General features: G+C 40.2%; 1 protein-coding gene across 1 annotated transcript in view; it reads right to left on the reverse strand.

Moving 5' to 3' along the window:
• The window catches only part of cntnap2a (contactin associated protein 2a), a 514,884-nt gene that overhangs the window by 379,687 nt on the left and 122,177 nt on the right, over positions 1–13,020 (reverse strand). The window lies entirely within an intron of this gene.

Here is a 13,020-nt window from a genome sequence, read left to right on the forward strand (position 1 = left end):
AAAGTATGAAAACACTGTATAATAAAATTAGACATCAAATGTTGGCTGTTGGATGTTCCTTCAAAGTTTAACTACTGAAAATCGTAGTAACTTTACATCAATTAATTCAGATTACACTAAATTTAGAGTGCAAAATGGAAAAAAAAAAAGCTTCACATGTCCACTGCTCTGTACACCCTGCATACCTAACATTAGGTCATTTCATTTTCCATTAAGAGGCACTAGTCATTTCAGAAGCACAGTTATGCCCTGTACTCTTGAAACCTGCTGAGTGTTTGTGCAGTCACATCGTGCTGTGTCTGGAACTGTAATGCTGAGTTTCCTTCAGTGCAGAGTGGATTAGGGTTTAAGCATTTCCTGTCCTCCAGCCTCCTGTCCTGATCCCAGTAAGGGAAAGTGAAAGCACCAGGTCAGCTAATATCAACAACAGCAATATTTAGAGCATGTTGGTGGTCAAACTGTGAATATTTAAAGATGTTTACAGTATCTTGTTTAACCCATTATACCCTGTATGTTGTTTGTCCCACACTTCAATTCTTCAAGCGTATAACTACTAAACTCAACGATGACCAAACAATTCAGAATGGTTTCTGCATTTGCACTAGTAACTGAGAAATAAACGTAGGGTTCAGGTGTGTTAAAGAGAGAAAGAGAAAGTGAGAAGGAAATATAGGGGTCATCGTTACTGTGACGTGTCCATCTGCTCATGGTCACCTTCTCTGGACTCATTTCAGAGGTCATTTCTGACTTTATTTAAGCTTTTATAAATGTGTCGTCTTTACTTTGATGCTGATTTATCTTTGGCATGCTGCATTACACTGCATTTTGTTAAGTTGTGCAGCTAGGATATAACATAGTACAGGCTGTCAGATACTGTCGCTTAATGCATTATTTTTGTGGTCGATTATGGATTTCCCTGCATGAGCTACTTTTTTTTTATCTGAATGCACCAAGGATTTATACAAGGTTGGTGTTGATTTATATGCATGTGCCCCCCCCCCCCACACACACACCCCACCTCAAGAATATTGCTAGACTATGCACAAAACTCACTGCGTAATTTTATGTCTTTATTTCTTTATTTAAGGTATGGGGGTGCATTTGGGTATATAATACATTTAGAACTGGGGAAGCACATTCCAAGTCATCTTTTTATATCTGACTGCATTTCATTGGAGTAAATAAACAGACATTCAGTTTAATGCAGGGAAGGAAACGGGCAAAAAGGCAAAAGACAAAAAAAAAACCCATATTGTAAGGCTTTATTGTAAGGTGTTTTTGCCTGGTGGTAAGATGGAAAAGAAGCACAGTGAGAGAGTCTGAAAAGACATCATCTGAATTGCCTGCTAACAAACAAAGGCTGCCTCTTCAGATGAGCTACAGTGCTAACAGAACTAACCAGTACAGTCTTCAGGACACAGGGTCTTTTCTCTTTAGAAGAGAAATCCATTTGCACTGTGTCAGAACCTATCCAACACCGGCTAAAGTAGATAGCCTAGTTAGCAGCCACTGCTGCTTTCATTCTGCGCTCAGATTACAGCACTTTTGTTTTGGAGTATCTACTAAGTAGTTATGGGAAAGCACATTTTAGACTCCTGATGAAGCTGGGGTTGAAACCTAAGAATATCAGTATTTGGAAACTGTCAACCAAACTAGGACTGAGTACCAAGAACAAAAAATATTACACTGTAAATAAAAATGTATTTTATATTACAAGTTTAAAGAAAGTTATTGTTTTTTTCCCAATCCTTTCTTAAGCCCTTTTTGCAGATTAAAAAGGTTTTTTGAACAAACTTGCATTCAGAAATAATTTTCAGAAAAGAAATTAAATAAAATCCCAATTTCAGTTTAGAATTGATGTATTGCTCTACTTAAGAATTTACTTTGAATTTAAGATGTACAAACTTCAATTGTAGTATAGTAAGCTCATTGTCTAAACTTTACATTGTTTCTTTACAGGTCAACAAAGGTCCTAGTGGAAACATAGTAGGGTACATTAGGCTTTGACTAGGGTTATTTGACTTTAAAAGGGGCCATCTACAAAAGTCCACAGTCCACCCTTTAATCAGACAAAGAGCTATTTAAGCATCCAAATAGTTCTCATTATATGTGTGGTGTATATATATATGGTTTGTTATACTTTCAAATAAGGAATTATCCATCAAAAGATTATTTAGAGAGTGGTTCTTCTATGGCAGAATACTTGTGCCTTTAGTGTTATAGCATACAGTTGCTTTCACAATTACTCCGATTTGCTTTGTGTTACTCTCTAAACAATCCATTAAGTTCATCCCAGCTCACCCCAGCTGGGCAAATGAGACTGGCCTTTGGATAACACTGTGCACTAATTGGGCACCACTTTGCTAAGGTATTGCTATAGGCTACATCACAGGCTCATTAATTACAGCCAAAAGGCCACTGCTTTCTCTGTTGAAATGGATATGGTAGGCGAACCATGATTTACATATTAAAACCTCCAGTCAGATCATTTAAAATCAGCCTGAACAGAAGATGAATCTGGGCCTTAACCAACCAGGCTGTCCAAGCTGATGGAAGAAACATGAGGGACGACACTCCGTGCCAGTTCATCAGAAAAAGCAAGCTGTGTTGCATTAAAAGAGTCCACATCTTTTGTATTCTCTCTTTTCTTTCCCCTCAGGTCTACTTCAATGAAATCTGAGTGTGTTCGTGTAGCCACCCTTTCTTTATTCATTAGAATTTGCTACCATGGCTTTAAAGCTATTATGTGAATGAGCTCTATTCTGGACTGAAACGCTCTATATGAATTCAGTGTACATGGGCGGAGCTAAACTGCTGTTGGCTGAATAGGTGAATAAAGTTTTAGTGACATTGGTCAAGAGACATTACAACAAGGAGCAACTCACTGATCTCCTTTCCATGCCTTTGAACCAACATTAAACTACTTTTATTTATTTAAAAAAAATACAATTTTCTAGGTTTATTATGTTATGTTATTTATGTTTTTATTTAATAAATATTTATTATTATATTATCACTTTTTACATTTTTCATGTATTTATTAATGTTTTTTTTTTTTTTTTTTTTACAAACATCTACAGTCTCTCTAATGTTCAAACCATAAACATCACCCCAAAAATAAGCTCAGTCTTAGGCACACACATCTCCATTACATCTGCATTTAACAGACCTGCAATGAGGACAGTATGTTGAATAGCAAGCAAAAGCATCAACCTCAGCAGACATGCCTGAGTAAATCCATTACCATTCCTGCTAACACAGACATCTGGTATGAGAAGTGCTTAAACAAGTCGATTTATATATATTTAAGTTATCACTTTAGAGTGATCTGATCTCTGTACAGTGGCCCACAGTTTTCTGGTGAGATCTATTAGAACGGTATAGGTAGTTATGGTGACAGAATAAAGAAAATGATCTTATAACTTCAGGCTAAATAATCAGCACTTAATGATCTGAACTGTACGCTGAATGAGCTTGCACTCGTACTCAGTTGGAAAAAAATTAAAATAAATAGATAAATAAATAAAGCCAGCTTTTCTTCTAAAACCAAGAGGGATGAAAATGGATTCTGCCCCCACTTAGTCTCATATAGCTATAGTCTCATATCATCTGGGAAGGCTTTCCAACTATGTGCTGTAAGGATTTGATTGTGGTCAGTCTCAAAAGAGCATTAGTGAGGTCATACACTGATGCTGGATGATTAGTTGTGCCATTCCAACTCTTCCTAAATTTACTGGATGAAGCTCCTTCACTCCAGAGAGTGCAGTTCTACCACTCCACAACCTAATAATGGTGACCCTTATACCCCTCTAGCCAACACATGGCAATGCACAGTTGGCACAGTGACCTTAGGGCCTAGAGCATCTGCTCCAGAGCATTCCGTTATACCGAATGACATTTTTTCATGAAGATTATATACTATAGATCTTTTAGGTGTAACTATGTAAGTAAGTGCACACAAAAGCCAGAAGGGGTGTCCACAAACTTTTGAACATACAGTGCATATAGTGATATAGCTGCACTTTGTATGGTATGCTACGTGGTGTTTCCCGGTGCTTTCAGTGTGCTGTAGTCTCCTTTACATTTCAGCTAGCAAGAAAAATATCTTATAACTTCAGGCCAAATAATCAGCACTTAATGATCGGAACTGTGCGCTGAATGAGCTTTCACTCGTACTCAGTGCATCCAACAAGAACAAAAGCCAGCTTTTCTTCTAAAACCAAGAGCAATAAAAATGGATTCTGCCCCCACTTAGTCTCATATAATCTGGGATGGCTTTCCAACTATGTGCTGTAAGGATTTGATTGTGTTAAGAGCACAGTGAGCATTCTGTTCTACCGGTTGACGCTTTTCCATGAAGATTATATACTATAGATCTGTGTGTAACTATGTAAGTAAGTGCACACAAAAGCCAGAAGGGGTGTCCACAAACTTTTGAACATACAGTGCATATAGTGATATAGCTGCATTTTGTATGGTATGCTATGTGGTGTTTCCCGGTGCTTCCAGTGTGCAGTAGTCTCCTTTACATTTCAGCTAGCCCCCCTGCTTGCAGTGACTTGTTAGTGCCAAGCTAACGACGATGTACAGTCAATTCCCCCACACTATTTATTATAACAATTTATTATTTTCTCCGTGAACGATTGTGACATGGAATTAAAATGCCATCACGGTCAGCCATTGGAAATCGTCCCATTTGCGCTCACCCAAAATATAGGTAGTGCAACACAGCAGATGAAAGTCAGAAAACCATCCACCCCAAAATTAAGGATTTAACAAAGAACAGACATTTCCAAACGCACTGACGTGTTCCAGGATTATAAAATCATGTAGTGTGGGCAGCACCTGCTAATGGATGAATTCAAAGTGCCTCTTCTAATCAGCTCAGCAGAGCACTGAGCACAAACAGCAAGGGAAATGCTCTGTATTCATTTAATAATATCCCTCCCTGTAGCTGTCTGTCTCTCTCGCCCGCTCTCATGTTCTCCAGGCAGGCTTTAAAGCTTTATATCTTGTGGGTAAAAGCAAAGGAGGTCCGGCTTTGTTTATGTGAGCTGTGGTTGTGATCATTATGAAAGCAGTGTTTCACTGAAAGGAAAGACGCCAGTGAGGACATGTCAGGAGAATCTCTCCGATTTTTACACAAGTTTTGATAATCATCCACAAAGGCCACGACTGCGCCAGGTCTCAAATCAAACTGGTGAATACATGAGAAATAATGAATTAATATATAAAAATACATTATAAAACATCAAACCTGAGTAGACGTCCAGGCTCAAAGGAGAGTCAAATCTGCATCGATAGTCCAAGCAGAAGCTAGCCTGCAGCCGTGCGGCTTTTCAGAGATGGCTGGGGCTGTTTGCATTCTGATGGTAAGCTGAGCTCACCCATCATTAGGCTCTGTTGTGTTAAATTACTGCTAAAGTGAGGAAACTCCCAGGACAAAAAAACAGACATGCTGCAAATAAGAGCTAATTAGGAAAGCCTCAGAGCACGGCCTACCTGGACTCCACCTTAATCAGGATTGTAGTACGAATTTGGGTTCTCCCATCATCTGTAATACTCCAAAATCAAAATCCACAGTTTGGCTGCCCATGATCCAGCTCAGGGTGCATGGGACGTGAACAACTAAAAACTGTCCATGACTTTGCTGACAAGCTGAATAGCAGATCTGCATCTGAAATACAAGAAGCATGTGGATTTACCCAGCAGAGTAATACCACATGATTTTACACAAAGATGACTCTAGACTCTAAAGTTCTGCAGTTATCGTGAGAGGTCTTGAGCAGTTCCACCAAAGTTACATAGGGCAGAAAACAGTGTGCTGAGCCCACAGTGACAATGACAGAGACACAATTCTCCCTATACTAGGTGAGTGGAACATCAAAATGATTCTGAATGTTATTTTAAGGTACAATTATTACATAATGTTGCTTTAACATAGACAAACAACAGAGTATCAAGATACTGAACTGAATTTAACTGGATATATAGCATCGTACGTATTGTAGTGAGAGACCTGCAATGACAGCAATATTAAATTGTGAACTCTGTCAAAGTGATGAGGCTGAAGAAAGCAATGCTGCAATACTGAATGCTGCATAACTTTACAACCTCTTTACTACCTCTTGACCAGCATAGGGTAGGTTTTCGTTTGAGTTTGATAATTTAGCTACTAAATTATTTTTTAGCTAATTTAGTGACTAACCTGACCAAGCTAGCTCCAAGCTGGTTGACCAGCATAACCAAGGTGGTTGACCAGCATGATAAAGCTAGCATGACCACACTGGCCAACCAGCTTGGTCAAGTTGGCCATACAGACCAACAACTCCATCAAACTCCAATGTAAACATACACTACACTGGCCAAGTGCTAAGCAGGCCAACTAGTGTAACCAGCTTGCTTACCAGCAGTTTATGTCTAGAAGTCCAACTTGGATGGCCCTGAGCTGGATTTTTCAGCAGGGAAATAACATATTAAATCTTGATGTTAGACCAGAAGGCCCTTTCATTAAGTATGGGTTTAGGCTACTTTACTTTTGGCAACCTTTTGCAGTGAGCTGCATCTCTCACCAGTTAACAACAAGAAAGTAAACAAGGTCTTGCTGAAGCAGGTTTATTGGTAAGTGAACGCATCATAACTAATTTTGTGGGCCTGTGTACTTGTTATAACTTAAAACATCTTCAAATTCACAGATTGTCAATGTGCTGTCAGACCTTTGGACCTCACTCTACATTGCTTCCATTTGAGATGCTTTCACAGGGATCATTTTTTTGCAGTATGGTGCATTTTAAGTAAAAGTATCAAAAACAAAAGAGCGGTTTTCTCCATTTCTCTGCAGGACACAGTATTTCTACAACCTTCTTCTTTTTAATTGAATCAGGAGGGAAAAAAAAAAAAAAAAAAAACACACACACCCTCAGGCTCTTGAAGGCAGCGTTACTCTCTGCAGTGTATGTAATTTGCTCAATTGCTAATGATAACAGGTTGCCGTCAGGCCGCATTGTTTTCAGAGTGCCATGGCTAATGAGTGGGCAGCTGGGAGGAGGGTGAATCTGGGAGAGAGATGACACGTCCGGAACAGGGGAGCTGGCCGCATGCTGGGGTGAGTGTATGTGTGTGTGTGTGTGTGTCTGAAGAGGTGTTCGCCACCTGTGCTCTTCCTCAGTCTATAGTGCCAGCTGTTAATGGAATCTAATTGCTGACATTTTGACGTGAACCCAACAAGCCCTTCCCGCTTCACACCTGCAAATGAGTGTAACGCTACCTTGATAACTCAAATCTCTGCGATTTTCCCAGTTCTGAACTGCTTACTTCCCACCACCTCAACTCTTTGAGGTCAAAAACAAATGGAATCTTACAGTAGGCCATCACTTGGTCGGCTGATGTATAAATGGGGTGGGTAGAGCTGTGGGGGTGGGTAGAGCTTTTTCCTACTCAGTCATCCTAGCTTCAACATAGATGCCTGTCCTGTAACATAATGCTATGGGGATGATTATGAGCTGGGAATTTGGAGTGGGAATTATGAGCTGAAAATTCAAAGTAAGAGTCAGAGATTGGGAATTAAAAGTTGGGAATTCTGTTCGGTCATTAAGAGTTGGGAAAGTCATCTGAATGATTTTGAACTGAAAATGCAAAAATAATGGCAACCCACTCAAATCCATTAAAGATACCCAAAGACACCATCATCAGCATCATATATCCATCACAAGCTGCCAACACTCCCCTCTTTGATCTCCCTTCTCCAGTTCTGAATGAACAGCCTATTCAGTTTGCTCTGATGCAGAAATCAATAATACAGTCCAACAGCTACAGCAATTACACAAGCATGCATTCAGATGGCTTTACGTCACACACCATTCCGGTTTCCCTGCGTCAGTAGCGTTCAGCCTGCTGACAACAGAGGCACGTCGCAGGGTAAACGTATGTAAAGCCTCCATGCATTTTTTCTGCTGATGCTACACACACACACACACACCTGCTCTGCTTTACCATCACAAAGCGCAAAGACGAACAGCATTTAAAAACTGATTTGCCTCGTTTTTTAAAGCTGAGCTTTCAGTTTGTGCTAAACCTCGGCAGTGACGACAGCTGGTTATCAGAATGTTTACGTTCAGCCAACGCTGTAGCACTTCTCAGAGAGAGAGAGAGAAAGAGAGAGAGAGAGAGAGAGAGAGAGAGAGAGAGAGAACGAAAGATAAGTGTGTGTGTGTCTGAGAGAGAGAGAAAGAGAGAGAGAGAACAAAAAATGAGTGTGTGTGTCTGAGTGAGAGAGAGAGAGAGAAAGAACAAAAGATGAGTGTGTATGTGTGTGTCAGAGAGAGAGAGAGAGAGAGAGAGAGAGAGAGAGAGAGAAAGAACGAAAGATGAGTGTGTGTGTGTCTGAGAGAGAGAGAGAGAAAGATGAGTGTGTGTGTGTCAGAGAGAGAGAGAGAGTGAGAGAGAGAGTGAGAGAGAGAGTGAGAGAGAGAGAGCGAGAGAGAGAGTGAGAGAGTGTAATGTGGTGTATGTTGTACAGTGAGCCGCTGGGCAGAGGAGACGTAGTTCTCTTTTGAGGAGCAGATCAGGGAATTCAGAACACAGGGCAGAAACACACACTGACAAGAGCGCTCATCCCTTTCACAATTACACTCTACAATACACACACACACACACACACACAAAGGTGCTTTCCTACTCAATAATGCTGTAAAGGGAGGACTTACCTGTGCAGTTTAGAGATGTCGGCAGCAACAGAGACACAAAGAGAGAAGAAAAAAGAGGAGTCAGTCAGTAGTGCTGGAAAAGATCAACAGTAAACTAAAGCCAGAAATGAAGAGTTACAGATGTGTACCACCTGGAGTAACAAGACCTTACATCTCTCAAAACTATCTGGAAGAAGGACAAAACATGCTTAACAAGGTTTACCCAATCAAAGACTACAGATACTAGGGAGTCTCAACAGGGATATATTCAGTGTGTGTGTGTGTGTTTGTCTCTTTATAAAATGTGCCCTGCCGAAAGCAGTGTGTGAGCTGCATATCCCTGCTGGTCATAGTAAAATGGATCAGCATGTGGAACTGGAGCTTTTTGTGAGTTACTGCCCTTATAGTTGGATGCCCTGGGACGTTTTCCGCTTTTATTGCTTTTATGCATGCGATGGATCATTCAGGTTTGAGGACAGTGCTTCTGTGTCTGTGTTAGCTTCTATCTTCGTCTTTTCAGTTAGGCTGCCACACTCTGATACTGTCCATATTCCATGTACTTCCAAACTAATCTAATTTCATCCCTTTACCTTTTTTACCAAGTCAATGACTGCCCACCTGTCAAACCAACTGCCCACCTTCCAGCTATTATCTGGGGCAAAGTTGCCCTCCCTCCATTACCGACTAGACTGTAGTTTACATGCACAATTCAATTCATTTCTCCTACCATTCTCCATTATGACTTTTTATCAATAATTGATAAATAGTTCTGATGAGAAGACGATGAGTCCCCCTTGTGAGTCAAGGTTTCTTCCTCCAGCCCTGAGGTTTTTTTTCTCCATGTTTTATGTTTTGTTAACCCTTTATCATACTGCTGAATTCCTGTCAGTTGTAAAAAGTGCTACACAAATAAATTGGATTTGATTGTAATTTGGCTTTACGTTTTACAATAATTTACAAAGTAAGAGTACAAAATAAAGCCAATTATATATATAAAAATATAAAATGTAAAATAAGTAATTGCACAAATATTCACCCTTTAAAGTGACTGATCGAATTCAACAGAGGTCCAGGCAGTGGTGCTAGTAGTCTCACAACTAGTGAAATGGCGATCACCTGAGCACAGTGAATGTGTCTCGAGCGATTGTAGTATAAGGACACCTGTCTGACCAACCAAGGTCCAGTCACTGGTTATTCAGTAGTCCTGGCTACAAATACACCATGAAGACAAAAGAACACTCAACACACACACACACACACACACCATCTACATATATTTATCTATCTAGATTGTGTGTGTGTGTGTGTGTGTGTGTGTGTTGTTCTTTTGTCTTCATGGTGTATTTGTAGCGAGAGAGAGAATCTAGTACACATCCTGTAGGAGTTTCAACATGCATCATTTACACAGAACCAAACTGGAGGACCTTGACTGTTTATTTCACTGCAATAAAACAAACTGAACAATTTGGGGGGAATGTTTTTTCTTGTTGATTCTTGTACTTGCTGTACAAGCCTGTGAGAGCAACAGAGTCGTAATTCACTCTTTCAGTGCTTTGGAAAATTTACGGCTGGCGCTTTGTTGGTGTGCCAACTCCCTAAATGTCGCTTTAATGACGTGCTTTGTTATCTCATCCATATTTTCCAGAAACTATTAAATCACCAATTTACACAGCGACACGCTGCGATTAAACCCCAAACTGCAAAAACAACAACAAAAAAGCATTACTGAAGGAAATGATCTTGTTTAATACATGTAGTCTAATAGCAGAAGCACAGCTAAACAGGTGTCAACTGCATATCTACTGCAGTCAGAAAATACCACCCAGCAATTTCAATAGTTCTGACATTCAGGCTGAAATGACTAAATATCACCTGAAAGAGGTCAACGCTTTCAAAGAGAGGCATGAAAGAGAGTGTATCCGATTAATCGTTCCGGAAATCCTCAGTGTGTCTTTCCCACAGTCTCTTTATCATGTGCCAAAGTAATAAAAGCACTGCATGAGGACAGTTTGATGAAAGAAGGGGGAAAAGAGAATCAGCCTCACAACAAACTAGAGAAAGAGTGAGGCAAAGCTACTCAGCAAAAAAAAATGCTTTTATAGAGTTTACTGGCTGTACATATTCAGTTGAATATTCTCTCTGCCTTAAATGTTCTTCAGAATATGAAGTGTTCAGATAATAAAGGCAATAGTAATGTAAGAAGGTCTAAAAGCTTACTAAATGAAAGGGACCAGGGTGCCAGTTTGAACACATGCGGATAATCAAGGATAGAGGACAAAAGCAGTAGATTAACCACAGGGTAGAGCTGACCCAAGTAGTCGCTCATAATCCTGGTATTAATTTTTTGATGTAAAATTCAGAAGCTCCGTTTTCTTTAAAACCACAAACACTATGGCTTCCAAAAGTCTTCAGACAGCCTTTAGACAGAGCAGTTATCCTTAATATATGGTTTAGTTTAATGCATCATAAATTCAAGCCAGGCACCCACGTCACCTAACCCAAGAGCTCAACAAACTGCAGCACTTTCCAAGCGCAAACTGCTAAAAGCTTAAAGAGCAGACATGCCTCACATATGGTTTATAACACAATGGTAATATTAAGGTGGTTTTGAGAACAATCATTCTCAGCACTGCAGTGACACTGATATGGTGGTGGGGTGCTGGTACATGGGGATCGGACACAGCAGTGCTGCTAGAGGGTTTAAACACCTCAGCATCCCTGCTGGTCTGAGAACTGTCCAACTTCCAGAAATATCCAGCCAACAGCGTCCTGTGGGCAGCGTCGTGTGACCACTGACGTAGAACTAGAGGATGACCAACACAGACTGTGTAGCAATAGATAGGCTTCTGTCTCTGACTTTACATCTACAAGTTGGAGCAACTAGGTAGGAGTGTCTGATTCACTCCAACTAGCGCAACACACACTAACCCGCCACCACCATGTCAGTGTCACTGCAGTGCTGAGAATGACCCACCACCCAAATACTTCCTGCTCTGTGGTGGTCCTGTGAGGTACTGACCATTGAAGAACCGGGTGAAATGAGGCTAACAGTATGCAGAGAAACAGATATGGACTACAGTCTGGAATTGTCGAACTACAAAGCGGTCAGTGGAGCTGATATAAGGGACAATGCGTGTGAAAACGAGAAGGTGGTATTAATGTTATGGCTGATTGGGTGTGTATATACACAATCCAACTATATACATAACCTTTCTTTTCAGGGAACATCACCCATTTTTATGCATATAAACATACTGTGAATTCTAACCTTATCCATTTAAACTTTCCACACACGGACAACAAAACATATAATTAAAAAAGGTACATACTGACACTGTCAAATGGAAAAATACTCTACTCTATTTTTGCTGTTTTCACATAATTTGCCATAATTCGGAACTGGCAGTTCTTTACAATGCGTCAAAATTTTATGATGAATGCACCAATAGAAATGCTCCAACATAACTTGTGTTTTTACATGAATGTCTACTAAATTTAAAAAGCTTTTTTTCTTCTCTTATAAATTAGATTTTTTGATGATACAAGGTTTTGCAAATTTCCAAATATAATTTCCAAATTTCCAATCAGCTGTAAACATACAATCTGACACCTCAGTTGCACCACATCTCTCCTGTCTTAACATGGGCTCCACCTATCTTTATGCATATAATCCAAAAAGCCATCCACCACATCAGTCCCAGTACATGGGGCACCCACTAACAAATACAACATGGACCTGCACATTTGCTCCGCCTACTTAAAACCTCACTGCAAAGTTGTGTCAGTGCTATCAAAAATGATCGCAGTATATGAATAATAATCTAAATAATGTTCAAACTGTCCTGACTGAACTGAGGGCAGTGAAGGCTAAATAATGTCGTTCTGTACATTTAATTCATTAATTCCTGCTTTTTGGTTCATTAGGCTCTAGGCTGCAGTGAATGACATCATCTATCACTCACACACACACACACCTTATAATCGATTCAGGTAATTCTACCTTATCATCTCCAGCTGACATATTACCGCAATCAGAGGACACTATCATGTATCCATCTTTATTCCTGCGATTGGACCAAAGAGCATCAGATGATCAATTAGGGAACTTTTCAGTTGGAGGGCTTAATTACTTCTTGCATTCCCACAGCCATCTGGCAGTGCTTTCAGCTTCCCCGCTCCTCTGACACAAATTGATTGATGCCCCACATGATGGAGATCCCCTGTCACCGGCTCTTTCCCACTACGCGCCGCGACTTCGCTCTGAGGACATCAGGGGAAAGCGTTTGCCCGAATGTAATTTTCCCCCTCTGTCTCTTTACTCTGACAATGCACTGAA

The sequence above is a fragment of the Salminus brasiliensis genome, chromosome 1, assembly GCF_030463535.1.
Source record: "Salminus brasiliensis chromosome 1, fSalBra1.hap2, whole genome shotgun sequence".
NCBI lineage: Eukaryota > Metazoa > Chordata > Actinopteri > Characiformes > Bryconidae > Salminus > Salminus brasiliensis.